At 40.4% G+C, this 12,708-nt stretch overlaps 1 protein-coding gene and 1 non-coding gene across 13 annotated transcripts in view; one reads left to right on the top strand and one right to left on the bottom strand.

Moving 5' to 3' along the window:
- LOC123975597 (BEN domain-containing protein 5-like) overlaps positions 1-12,708 on the top strand; it is an 18,296-nt gene that overhangs the window by 2,259 nt on the left and 3,329 nt on the right. The gene's annotated exons all lie outside the window — the stretch shown is intronic.
- On the bottom strand, positions 12,369-12,440 carry trnaq-uug. The gene has a single exon. It is a non-coding gene; the product is annotated as a tRNA-Gln (tRNA).

Genomic DNA, 12,708 nt, shown 5'->3' with positions numbered 1-12,708 from the left:
AAATATGATGTTTCAGAACTTCTGGTGATTTAAAAATGACATTTGAAACAGCTGCTCTGTAAAGCAGGACTCACCTGGTCAGGTAACTGAAGCTTATTAGGAAATATAATTTAACAGGTAACTAACAAGTAACATCTTCTTCAGGTTACCTCACTTAGTTGGTAACATCAGCTAACCTGTAAACGTCACTTATGCAAGTAACTTTACCTGGTCAAGTACCTTTATCATCATCATCACTAAAACAGGTAACCTCACCTGACCAGGTAGCAAACTTAGAGCAGTGTTTAAACACATTCCTTTGGACCAGGACTCACCTGGTCAGGTAACAACATCAGATAATAGTTAAACAGGAAACATATTCCAAAAGGTTAAAAAGAAAAATTGTAAATTCATTATACATCACTTGATCAGGTAACTTTGCCTGCTCAGGTTATCCAGCTAGTAGCGACCAAGCAATGAACATTAGCTTAGCATTACAGCACTAACATGTTGGTGACGTATATTGTGCGAGACGAGAGATGTAGTTCATTGAACTGTTTTCACACAAACAACGTAACTTTACTATTTTAGGACAAACAGACTTTCTTGACTTGGAAAATTGTATTTTAAATTGACCAACATCATGTGTGTAGTTCAGGGCTCAATTCTAACGTGATAAAAAGATAAGTTGTCTCTCGCCGTTGACTGCCGGACATATTTTTCCCAAAATAAGGTCCCATGGGCCGAAAGCAGAAGCGAGTGACTTAAGCTCTCTATGACATTAAAAACAAATGGGTTCCATTTAGGTGAGCTAATCTCAGGGTCCTGGTGTTCTGCATGTTGGCTCATGCTCGAGGCTCACTGGGACACTGGATCGAACTGAGCAGTTTCATCTGTGACAACTAAAAATATGTGCCATGATGTGCCAACGGTCTATGGTGAACATCATGAAACGAATGAACAAGGAGAAACTTCATAGCCAGGAGAGGAGTCCAACATGATTTTTATTTTCATGTGTAGTTCATCATACATGGGATAATACAACATATGAATCCAAACATAGAAAGGTACAGGTCATTAGTAAATGTGCACATTTTTCCAGAACCTCTCAGACACACAATTAAACCTGTGCAGTGCCAGAAAACATGGTAGGAGGCATCAGGTGTGTTTTATGTACAGTGTAAACACATTTCAAATTGAACCAATCCCATTGAAACATCTATGCCCAGTGAGGTGAACTATCCTGTAATGTATGAGCTGCATTTTGGTTGGGTTTTTTTTTTGTTTTTTTACCAGAATTCAGCTTTGGCAGTTGGTTTTGTCTGGCTGGGATCAAATTCAACATATTTTGGATGTGATTTCATTTGTAGAAGTGATTATTATTATTTATCTGACATTTAGGAAATTTAGGTTGATGGCCAAAATGTTTACTTTTTCACCCTGCTGAAAATTCAGCTTAAACCAGCTTAAGATGGTTGCTGGTTTTAGCTGGTTTTGAGCTGGTTATGCTGGTTTATTGGATTGGTAAAGCTGGTAACAAGCTGGTGCAGCTGGTTCCTTACTGAACTGGTTACTTAGCTGGGCCATGGTTCAGGCTGGTCTGCCATTCAGGGTAGTCATTCCGTACTTCTCAACTAGGTAGGAGAAAGAGACCCAGATGTTATTACTGAAGCCAGGGTTACAAATGAGAGCGTAGTCTAATGGTTTCCATGATTTTCCAGAATTTCCACCAGGCTGTCAGAGTTGATTTTATTGTTAATGCTTTGAAACAATGGTGGCGTTAGATGTACTTGCTAAGAAATGGAAATTCTGAAATATCACTTTCTTCACAAAATGTTTTTTCGATATCTATCCATGTGCTGTCTGACTGGTTGTGATGCATCCACTTAGATAAATTGAGTTGGTTAGCCAAGAAGTAATGGAACAAATGTGGGGCCCATAAGCCTCCTTGGTGTATTGATTTTTGTAGGGTTACTAGTTTGATTTTAGGAGTCTTGTTTTTCCAATAATATTTGGTGATGATGGAGTCTAATTTTTTAAATCACGGGAGGCTGGGTTGACTTGGAATCATTGTGAATAGATAAATGATTTTAGCGTCTATTCTCTCTTTAACAATGGCTATTCTGTCCTCAACAGATCCTGGAAAGTTCATCAAGCGTTGAAGATCATGTTCGATTGTTTTGAGCAGTAGGGTGATGTTGAGCTGGACTAGTTTTGACAGCTCGGGGGAAATTTTGATCCCTAAATATGTCATGTGACCAGTGCATAGTGGGACGGGTAGTGTAAGGGCTTTCAAGTCATTGCCGTTGATCCCTTGTGGGAGGATAGTGGATTTGGTCCAGTTTATAGAGTAATTGGAAATTTGGGAGAATGATTTAATGAGGCTCATGGTTTCTTCTAATGATGACAGAGGGTTTTGTAGATACAGCAATATGTCATCTGCATAGAGACTGATCTTATGATGTGTGCTGGGTGTTTGAATTCCTTGGATGTGGTTGTTTTGGCGTATGGCTGCTGCTAAAGGCTCAATAAAGATGTTGAACAGAGATGGGGAGAGTGGGCATCCTTGCCTAATCCCCCTGTACAGTGTGAAACTTTGAGATGTTTGGCTGTTAGTTAACACAGTGGCCAAAGCTGAAGTACACAGAGTCCTAACCAAATTAATAAATGCTTCTCCAAAGCCAAATTTCTTCATTGTGGCAAATAGAAATGTCCAATTTACCGTGTCAAAAGCTTTTTCTGCATCAAGGGAGACAATGAAGGTATTTTTTGGCTGGAGAGATGAATAACGCATTAAATCGATCAGTCTGCGTGTGTTACTGGATTTGTGTCTACCTTCAATAAAAGCAGTCTGATCTGGGTGGATTATGGAGGGAAGCACAGTTTCTAGTCTGCGAGCTAGAGCCCTACATACAATTTTTATGTCTGTGTTGAGGAGTGAAATGGGACGGTAGCTGCCTGGTAGAGTCGGGTCTTTCTCGGGTTCTATAATAGGTGAGATTGTGGCCATATTAAAGCTTGCTGGTAATCCATCTTGGATTTCAGACGTCAGTTGGTAAAAAAGTGGTTCTAGGATGGGCCAAAAGTGTTTGTAAAACTCAGCAGGGAAGCCATCAGGTCCTGGCGCTTCGTCGTTCGGCATGTTATCAAGAGCAGTGAAGAGTTCGACCGATGTTAACGGTGAATCAAGCATTTCTTTTTGTTCTTTGGTAAGATGTGGAAGGTCAATACTGTTCAGAAATGAAGTGATGCCTTCTTGATTAGTGTCATTTTCTGAATACAGGTTTTCATAGAATGTTCTGAAAATATCATTTATTTCTTGTAGAGATTGTTTTGGCTGCCCTGCCGAGTTTTGAATAACCGGGATTATTGTTTTTTCTTGATTTCGTTTAATTTGATTGTCCTCTGATGGGTTACTAGAGTTAATAGTAAAACATTTCATTTTTTCTCTTAGTACTGCCTTACCCATCTCCCAGAGAGCTGATGATTTTGGAGAATCATTTATTTCCAGGAAGGATGGCCAATCTCTTTTAATATAACTGTCAAATTCAGGGTCTTCTAGTAGGGATTTGTTAAACTGCCATCCAGTGTTGGGTTGGTGTTGGTCTTCGCTATTCCATGTTAGTGACACAGGAGCATGATCACTGATTTGAATGGGGTAAATATGTGTGTCTGTGATATTTGATATTATTGAGTTGCTGGTTAGGAAGAAGTCAAGTCGACTTTGTGATTGTATGCGAGCCGATGACCTGAATGAGTATTCTCTAGCAGTTGGGTGTTTAAATCGCCAAATATCACAGAGTCCAAACTCGCTCATACACATTTTCAGTGCTTCTGTGGCACGCATGGTGCCTGAGTTGTTTGTTCTGTCGATTGATGGATCAATAACTTTATTAAAGTCACCTCCAAGTATTATTGGGCAGTGGGGGATTTTGTCGAGGGAGGAGAACAAGTTATAAAAAAAGGATGGGTCATCTTCGATTGGGCCATAAATATTTGCAATGGTTACTGGCTGACCATTGATAAAGATATTTATAATAACAAACCTTCCTTCAGGATCTTTGATTGTGGTGTTATGGACAAATGGGATATTTTTCTTGATTAGGATCATTACACCTCTTTTTCTTGTGTTGTAATGAGCAAAATAAATTTCAAATTGTTGTTGTTCTAATTCTAAACAGGATGCATCAGATAGGTGAGTTTCCTGCAGTAAGCATACATCTGCATCTAGTACTCTTAGATGATTTAGTACTGCTGTCCATTTGTTCTTAATGCCATTGACATTCCAGGTTACAAATTTGAGAGATGACATGTTTCGATGGGGCGGCTGTGTCTCAACAGGTAGAGCAGGTTGTCCCCTGACCACAGAGTTGCCGGTTTGTCCTCCTGTCAACAGGTCAAAGTGTATGAAGTGACTGAGAGGAGATATTGTAAATCACTTTGGATAAAAGCGCTTTAGAAATTCAGCCTTCAGAAATTCAAAGGTTACTATGAGTTTAATGCTGATAGAATTTTGTGAATGAAAGTGGATACTCACTTAGAAAACGTGTGCAGCAAGTTCTATGATTTCCTCTCGACACAGTTCAGGGTCTCATCATCAGCCCGGTTCTGCCCAAATGTGTAGCGTGATGACCGGCTGTAGGAGATGAGCAGTGTGTCTCTACAACAACATTGCAGACAATAGAGCAGTCAATATAAAGCATAAAAACTTAACAATGAAAACTTTCATGTTTTAAAGGAATGCAGATTTTCTGTTCACTCACCAGCAGAGCTTGGCCTGTAGAAATAATTCAATAATCGTCCACCAGTTAACCAAGAGGAGCTGAATACCCGATAGTGGACTTTGTCCTCGTGACTCAAACAATGCTGCTAGTCTCAAGGGGGCTCAGTTTAAAGGAAGAAGGTCAATCTGTCTGAAGACAAAAATTACTATTAAGTAAAACAATTATTATGATCACTGATTCAGTTAGACAGCCATAGACAGAGACAGACCTCGGCCTGTTACACTTTATTGGATTGTAATCATTAGAGAGTATTTGTAACATTTCAACAGCTGTTTAGTTGAGATTCAACTGAAAAAAATATGTTTTCTGATATTACACAGCTGTGGTTAAAGTTTCTTTAGGGTTAATTTCTATATAATATATAGTAGGGATCGACCAATAATCAGTCTGGCCGATTATCGGCGCAGATATTCAGTGTTTTTCCAATAATCTGCATCAGTCATTTTAAAAACAGATAGCCGATATAATTAATTAATAAAACGCTCCTTTGGCCCTGATGCAGCCACCTCTCCGTCTGCTGTCGCCGCTCTGTGAGCTTGTCCCGCCCACTGTACGAGCTGGTTGGTTACAAGTCACAAATAATAGCCTATCAACACTGACTATTGTGCGGAGGCAGCCATTAGAACGAGCGAGCCATCACGCTGCAGCCCCTCCCCTCCTGTCTCAGCTGCTTGTTGAGAGAAACCAGCTCCTCTACCAGCAGCAGCAGAGGGAGGAGGACGAGGACTGACTGATACTGATGTCTGTGCTCTTTATACTAAACTTCACTCAGTATTTTGATGTCAGGAATAAGGTTTATTTTACATGTTCCATTTGTTTCCAGTGAGATACTGATTTTATTTTGTTATTTTGCTGCTGTGAACTTTACTTTAGTTTTTGCTGTGAAAACAGTTTGGTATAATAAAATATTCAATTCGATAACAATTATTTAGTACTGAAAAACCAGTATAGATAAAGAACCGAACGAATAAATAGTATCAATAAAATCCTAACAATATAAAATAAATACATTATAAATGGTGAGTTTATGATTATTTATCACTTATAGTTAACAAGTCCATCTCTGGGATGGATCTCTAATTCATTTAATTTACTATTTTTAAAGATTAAACCTCACAATTAACTTTAATCTTGTTATTTTCAACAAAGTTTTGTGTTGGAGTTTGTGTTATGAACCGCCCAGAGAACCTGATATGGAGAGGGCAGAAAGAGAAGTGCCTGTATGCAAAAAAAAGAGTCACACTGCACCAAATAGTAAAATCTAGAAGTACCGATATTCTGTAAAAACTGGTACTTCCTCCTTTTGTACAGAAATTTCATGTAAAATTTATAATAGCCGTAAATGGAGCAGTTGCCCCTGTGCGCAGGATAAGCACATGTGTAGAACCAGCATAAATCTCCCCCTCCGCTCTGTTGACGATGTCCCCCACTCTAAATTATGCAATACACACCCATTATAAACTCAGACAAGAGCTAAAAAAAGAGGAATACTAAAATCACAATATTCAAAAACTGTAAAAGATATGAAAAAGATGAATACAACTTTAAAAGTTGACAGTATAAATGAAGTCTGTAGCTGAGAGTTTGCCGAACTAGGGACATTTAAAAGATGAGTAGTTATGAGGAGGATCTGAATCCTTTGAATGGTAAATGTTTATCTGTAGATTTACAGATTACACATTTACTCACAGAGAGGTTAATCCATCACAAAGCCTCACAGACCCGGAGCTGAAACCACAGAAGAGTCCCCTCAGCCAGCTGGTCCTGAGGCTCTCTGCAGTAACAAGTCCCCAACAGCCTCAGGACAGCAACACCAACTCAAGCAGACCAAACCACATTATCAGCAAGCAGAAAGAAAAATATATTGAATACTGGAAAGAAACAACCAAAACACAGTAAGTAAAACAATGTTATCTGACCCTAAAAAGAGAATTCACACTGGCAAATTACCTGAGCACAATAAAATGTCCAAAATTAAGAAAAATGTTGACAACATACAGACTGAGTGAACACAGCCTGGCCATAGAAAAGGGTCGCCACAGACAGAGCTGGCTACCACAAGAGGAGAGACTCTGCTCCCAGTGTGACAGAGGACAGGTAGAGACAGAGGACAGGTAGAGTCTCAGAAGACAGGTACAGACAGAGGACAGGTAGAGTCTCAGAGGACAGGTAGAGTCTCAGAGGACAGGTACAGACAGAGGACAGGTAGAGACAGAGGACAGGTAGAGTCTCAGAGGACAGGTACAGACAGAGGACAGGTAGAGACAGAGGACAGGTAGAGTCTCAGAGGACAGGTACAGACTCAGAGGACAGGTACAGACAGAGGACAGGTAGAGTCTCAGAGGACAGGTACAGACAGAGGACAGGTACAGACAGAGGACAGGTACAGACTCAGAAAAATTCAAATTATTATTATTTTGATTGTTTATTATTTTAGTAATTGTTCCTTTAATTGTTTTTTTTTATTTCAAATTTGATACAGATTTTTTTGTTGTTGCTGTTTTTTTTATGTGTCTATTAATAGAAACACACACTTTGCTGTTTTATTTACTTATTTGATGAAAAGTATGAAATTAATTGTTCTTTTGATAATTTATTTGTATTTTGCCAACATTGTTATTTACATTCACGCCAATAAAGGTAAAATGAAAGTACTGTGTGAATGAGGAAATGAAACGGTGTGTCAGACGAGAAAGTTTATCAGATCTCTTTCTCTGAAACAGAAATCCCAGACTTTCCATCATTTTAGGCTGAACATACTCAGAGTTTTCACTAATCTCATTTCTGAAACGGCCCGGATGTCCCCAGGGTCTACAGTCAGTAGCAACATTCTTGGGCCCAAACTGTGATGGCAAACTAAATAAAACGTGTCATTAAACAAACTGAGAAGTAACAAAGAACATTTTACACAAATACTAAAAACAAAAATATTTTTCAAATTCACAAAAATCTATTAAAAACATATCTGTGAAAACATTCAGTTAATTTAGAAACAAACAGATAGTTTTTGTGAATATCTTTCTGACATTTGCAACTTTTGAACAGGCGTTCCCTGATCTAGTTTGCATTTGCTGATTTGCCTTTTTACACAGACAAACCTTCTGCCAGTCTGAATGAAAGTCATGTTGTACTTCTACAGATTACACATTTACTCACAGATAGTTGATCTGTTCACACAATTATTAAAACAAATTGATTTCCATAAACAAACAACAGCATGCTTTCATCTAATGTTGACAGCTCTGCCCCTGTAGATCACAGCCTATCCATCATGGTCGTGTAAAACAGTGAACCAACTGCAAATAACTAAAGCCAGAGAACTATAAAAGAGACAAAACCTTCCACCTTCTGCCCAACAGACAAAGAGCCTGGAAACATACCTGAATATTACCGTAGAGCTGAGCGACGCGGTCGAAAGAGGGACAGTGATGGCGAAGCCTCTGGCTATAAAGCCATCCTTGTACACCTGTCTGAATGTGATTGAAAGTCCAATGAGCCAATCCCAGAACGCAAACGAAACATCCGATGAAAACGTCAGACAGGTGAAAAAACAGGAAGGAACAGACTTACTGCTTTGCATCTGAGGCGACAAATCCCTCTGTACTAATACAATGACAACAGCAGCAGAACGCTGAAGAATCTGATAAACCGGAGTCTCTTATGTACATATAACTCTTTAAATCCTCTACACATCACAACACATCAAAACATCTAGCATGGTCTCTCTCCCCCTCTCAGCTACTATACAGGCAGGAACACTGAAGTCCAGCATGAATCGGCTTTAGAGTTTTATGACCAATCAAACCTCATTGCCTGTGCTCTAGCTGGACTCAAAGTTACTTTATGAACTATGGCTCTATAGATCTTACTATTCACCTGCTATTGTTATGTGTTATTTCTGAAAATGGTTTTAGAGATTATCTAAAGAAATATCATAAAACTACAACTTATTAGAAGAACACCGCAATTTCATACTTCCTAAGGAGGCAAGCAATTCTTCTGTCTGTGTGTTTGTTCCCACTGTGGGTTACATGTAAATGAATGATTTGTGGGTTTGTTTGATTTTAGTTGGATTTGACTTTTGGGTAGAGTAACAGTACACATCACCATATATTATCGTGAAATTGCATATTAAACTGTGATCTGTATCTGAAGTTGATGCCTGGGATTTTTAATGAGTCCTTGTTATCTTCATTGAGATCGGATCTCCCCATATGAAAGCAAAATCCAAGCTGAGATCTCATAGTTGTTTCCTTCTTTTCTCCTAGACACAAATGAGCTGCTTTGAATACCAAGGTGAGACCAAAGGCCTTTTCTCCCACTTCTCTAATTCATCTCAGGAGAAAAAAACATATATAATCTCATTTATGTCTGACTCTGATCAAAACAAGAGATCTCTGACTGATCTTAAATAAATCTAATCTAAGTCTCCTGAACGTTGGTCCATGAGATCAGAGAAAGAGCTCAAAGAAAACTCAGCTATGACTCCTGGGATCTCAGGATTCTTCTCAAATATGTCTCAGTTTTCTCATATTGGCCTCAGGAGCAAAAACTCATCTCTGTCTTACTCTGATCAAAAGATGGGATCTCTACAGGATCTTAAATAAGTGTCATTTCAGTCTCCAGAATGTGGGTCAGAAAAAAAGCTCCAAGATATTTCTCAGTTTTGTCTTAGTGACCTAACTTAGGGGTTATTTTACTCAAGTACTTTACTTATGTCAAATGTTGAGGTTGAGTATTTTCTTTTTGTGGGGGTTTGTACTTTTACTCCCCTAAATTTCAAATCCTTATTGTATGTGTTGCTTCCCTTTGAACAGCAGGAGCGGGATTCAAATCCAGCTCAGGGCCTCCAGCACGTTTTTTTTAAATTATATGTCTTGTTAACAACAGATGAGCTGCTCAGATTACTTATTTCTTAATGTATATATCTATTTGGTCCAAAACGGGACAGATTTCTGCAGAAACGTTAAAAGATAGATTTTTGAATGAAGTATTCATGAAGGAAGCATTTTCTATTTTGTTAATTAGCCCATGGAATGGACAATGTTCAATATGGCAAGAGGGCGCCGCTCGGGGCAGCTATGGTATTTGGAGTGGATTTCACCAGTCGATTTAATTCCGACTTTTCTCACGTCATCAGTGGAATTATTGGACATTCTGGTCAAGGCTTCACTCTCCACTGTTCATAAGGTGAGACGCCAGAGGAGGGGGAGGAGGTCTGGTACGCGACTACGCCGAAGAGGACACCGCCCGCCGCCACCGGCAATATTTCTGAGCAATAGAGTGGAAGAACTTCGGCTTCTGGTGGGGAAAAACAGAGACTTTTATTCATCTTCTCTTCTGTGCTTCATGGAGATGTGGCTGTGTGGATTGATACCATACGCCGCGCTGCAGCAGGCTGACTTCCAACTCTACAGAGCGGATCACGACACGAAACTCTCCGGCAAAACAAAAGGTGGAAATATCTGTTTTTATATTAACGTGACAGTGATTCAGCAGTAAACTGTTTTACTCTCCCCGTGAGTCTGCTTCATTCATTCAGCTCGGTGTTTACATTCCACCGCAGGCCAACGTGCACGACGCGCAGCGCACGCTGGCCAACCAGATACTGTGGGTGGAGCGGAAATTCCCGCAGTTATTGTTCTCGGTGACTTTAACAAAGGAAACCTCAGCCATGGACTCCCCAAATACAGACAGTTTATAAAGTGTCCAACCAGGAGCGCCAAATCACAACAACAGTTATCTCTGAGCGCTTTAAAACTGTGTAAATCTATCAAAGAAGAGGCGTTTAGGAGTGGCGACCGGGCCAAGTTTAAGGAGTACAGGTTTAGCAAAGCAGTGCAAGATGCTAAACAGCTGTACTCAGAGAGACTACAACACCAGTTCTCAAAAAATGACTCTGCTTCTGTCTGGAGAGGCTTCAGACACCTCACTGGAGACGTGCCATGTGCCAGCCTGCTTCAAGGCCTCCACCATCATCCCTGTCCCCAAGAAACCAAGGACCACAGGACTAAACAACTACAGACGCCCTGTCGCCCTGACCTCTGTGGTTATACGTGGTTATGTTGAGCCAACAGGTCTGTAGATGATGCAGTAAACACGGCCCTTCTCTTCATCCTCCAGCACCTGGACTCCCCAGGAACCAACACCAGGATCCTGTTTCTGAATTTCAGCTCTGCTTTCAACACCATCATCCCGGCTCTGCTGCAGAACAAGCTCTCCCAGCTGAACGTGCCTGACTCCACCTGAAGGTGGATCACTGACTTCCTGACGGACAGGAAGCAGCACGTGAAGCAGGGAAAACATGTCTCTGATTCCAGGACCATCAGCACTGGTTCCCCTCAGGCCTGCGTTCTTTCCCCCTCATTGGGCTCATCTCTGGTGGGGATGAGTCCGCCTACAGGTGGGAGATCGACCATCTGGTCACCTGGTGCTGCTAGAACAGTCTGGAGCTCAACGCACAGAAGATGGTCGTGGACTTTAGAAAGAGCCCAACCCCACCCTCCCCCATCATCCTGTGTGACTCCCCAGTCACCACCGTGGACTCCTTCCGCTTCCTGGGCACCATCATCTCCCAGGACCTCAAGTGGGAGCTGAACATCACCTCCCTCACCAAGAAGGCCCAGCAGAGGATGAACTTCCTGCGGCAGCTGAAGAAGTTCAGCCTTGGCTGCAATCTTCCTTCTCTTCGGGACCTGTACGCCTTTGATTTCCTTAATTTCTATATATTCCAATTTCTATTTATGTTCATGTGTACTGTAAGCACTAATTTATACCAAGGCAAATTCCTCGTATGTGAAAATGTTCCTGGCAATAAACCGATTCTGATTCTGATAAATGTTCAATAAACGTTTCATATAATTCATTTGAATCATGAATGAATTAGCACTTAATTTTTCTATCAAGATGTTTATTTTATTGAGGAAAAAGGTTTTTACTTGATTTTACTCAACTATAATTGTTGAAAACAGATTATTTTACTTAATTTGAATGTTCTACTTCAGATTTGTGAAGTGATTCACTGTTTGGCATCAAGTGTTTGTCATGTTCTGAACCTAAAGAAAAGTTTCACAATTAATCGTATGATTTTTTCAACTTTTACTCAGGAGCCAAAATCAGCCTTTAAACTTAAAAGAAATAATTATTTGAAATTATCCTGATAATTATTGTTATTATTAAGATTTTAGATTATGTAATCAGAATAGTCTATTGTTGCAGCCCTGGGTGTGTTGGAGGTGATGGATTTTATCTGCTGGTAGTGAAGAGCGAACCGCAGAATGGAGTCACAGTCACATGTATGTACCTCTCCGGACAGTAGATTAGTGGACCAGGGTCCCGCTGTTTTCTGCAGCTCTGAGCTGATAGAACTGCTGGACATCTTCACTGCGTCTAAGGTACAAAGTGTTTCCCGTTTCTTTGTGCTTCTTCAGAAGAGCTTGGACAGCACATCCGGAAAGTCGTTCGACTTGAAATGACCTTGCTGTGCTCGGCCTTGCCATGGTGAATGACTTTTGACAGTAAACTGTCCTGGAAACACATACGACAAGATGAGCTGAAGGTTCGTGATTATCCAGAAGTGGACAGGTTGCACTCGCGCTTAAATTCAGGTTCCACCGAGATTTGAACTCGGATCACTGGATTCAAAGTCCAGAGTGCTAACCATTACACCATGGAACCACTACACAGAGACAGGAGGCAGTTTCTTATGCGAAATCACCATGTATATATTATCTATGCAGAGAACAGACGTGGGAGAGCTGTCGGGTTTGGCTGTTCCTCACCTTGTTGAATTCCTCCCCAAGCTGTTTCTGTTTCAGGTAATGATTGTGTTTGAAACCTACATGTTGAATTGGTGATCATTAGCATCTGTTTGGTATAATTGTTTAATCAAACAGCTGACGATAAACCTACAAAATCCCTGACTTTGTGCAAGTGCGCCTGGAAG

The sequence above is a fragment of the Micropterus dolomieu genome, linkage group LG08 (genome assembly GCF_021292245.1).
Source record: "Micropterus dolomieu isolate WLL.071019.BEF.003 ecotype Adirondacks linkage group LG08, ASM2129224v1, whole genome shotgun sequence".
Lineage (NCBI taxonomy): Eukaryota > Metazoa > Chordata > Actinopteri > Centrarchiformes > Centrarchidae > Micropterus > Micropterus dolomieu.
The sequence above is the reverse complement of the archived record's forward strand: the minus strand, read 5'-3'. Positions and strand labels throughout refer to the sequence as shown.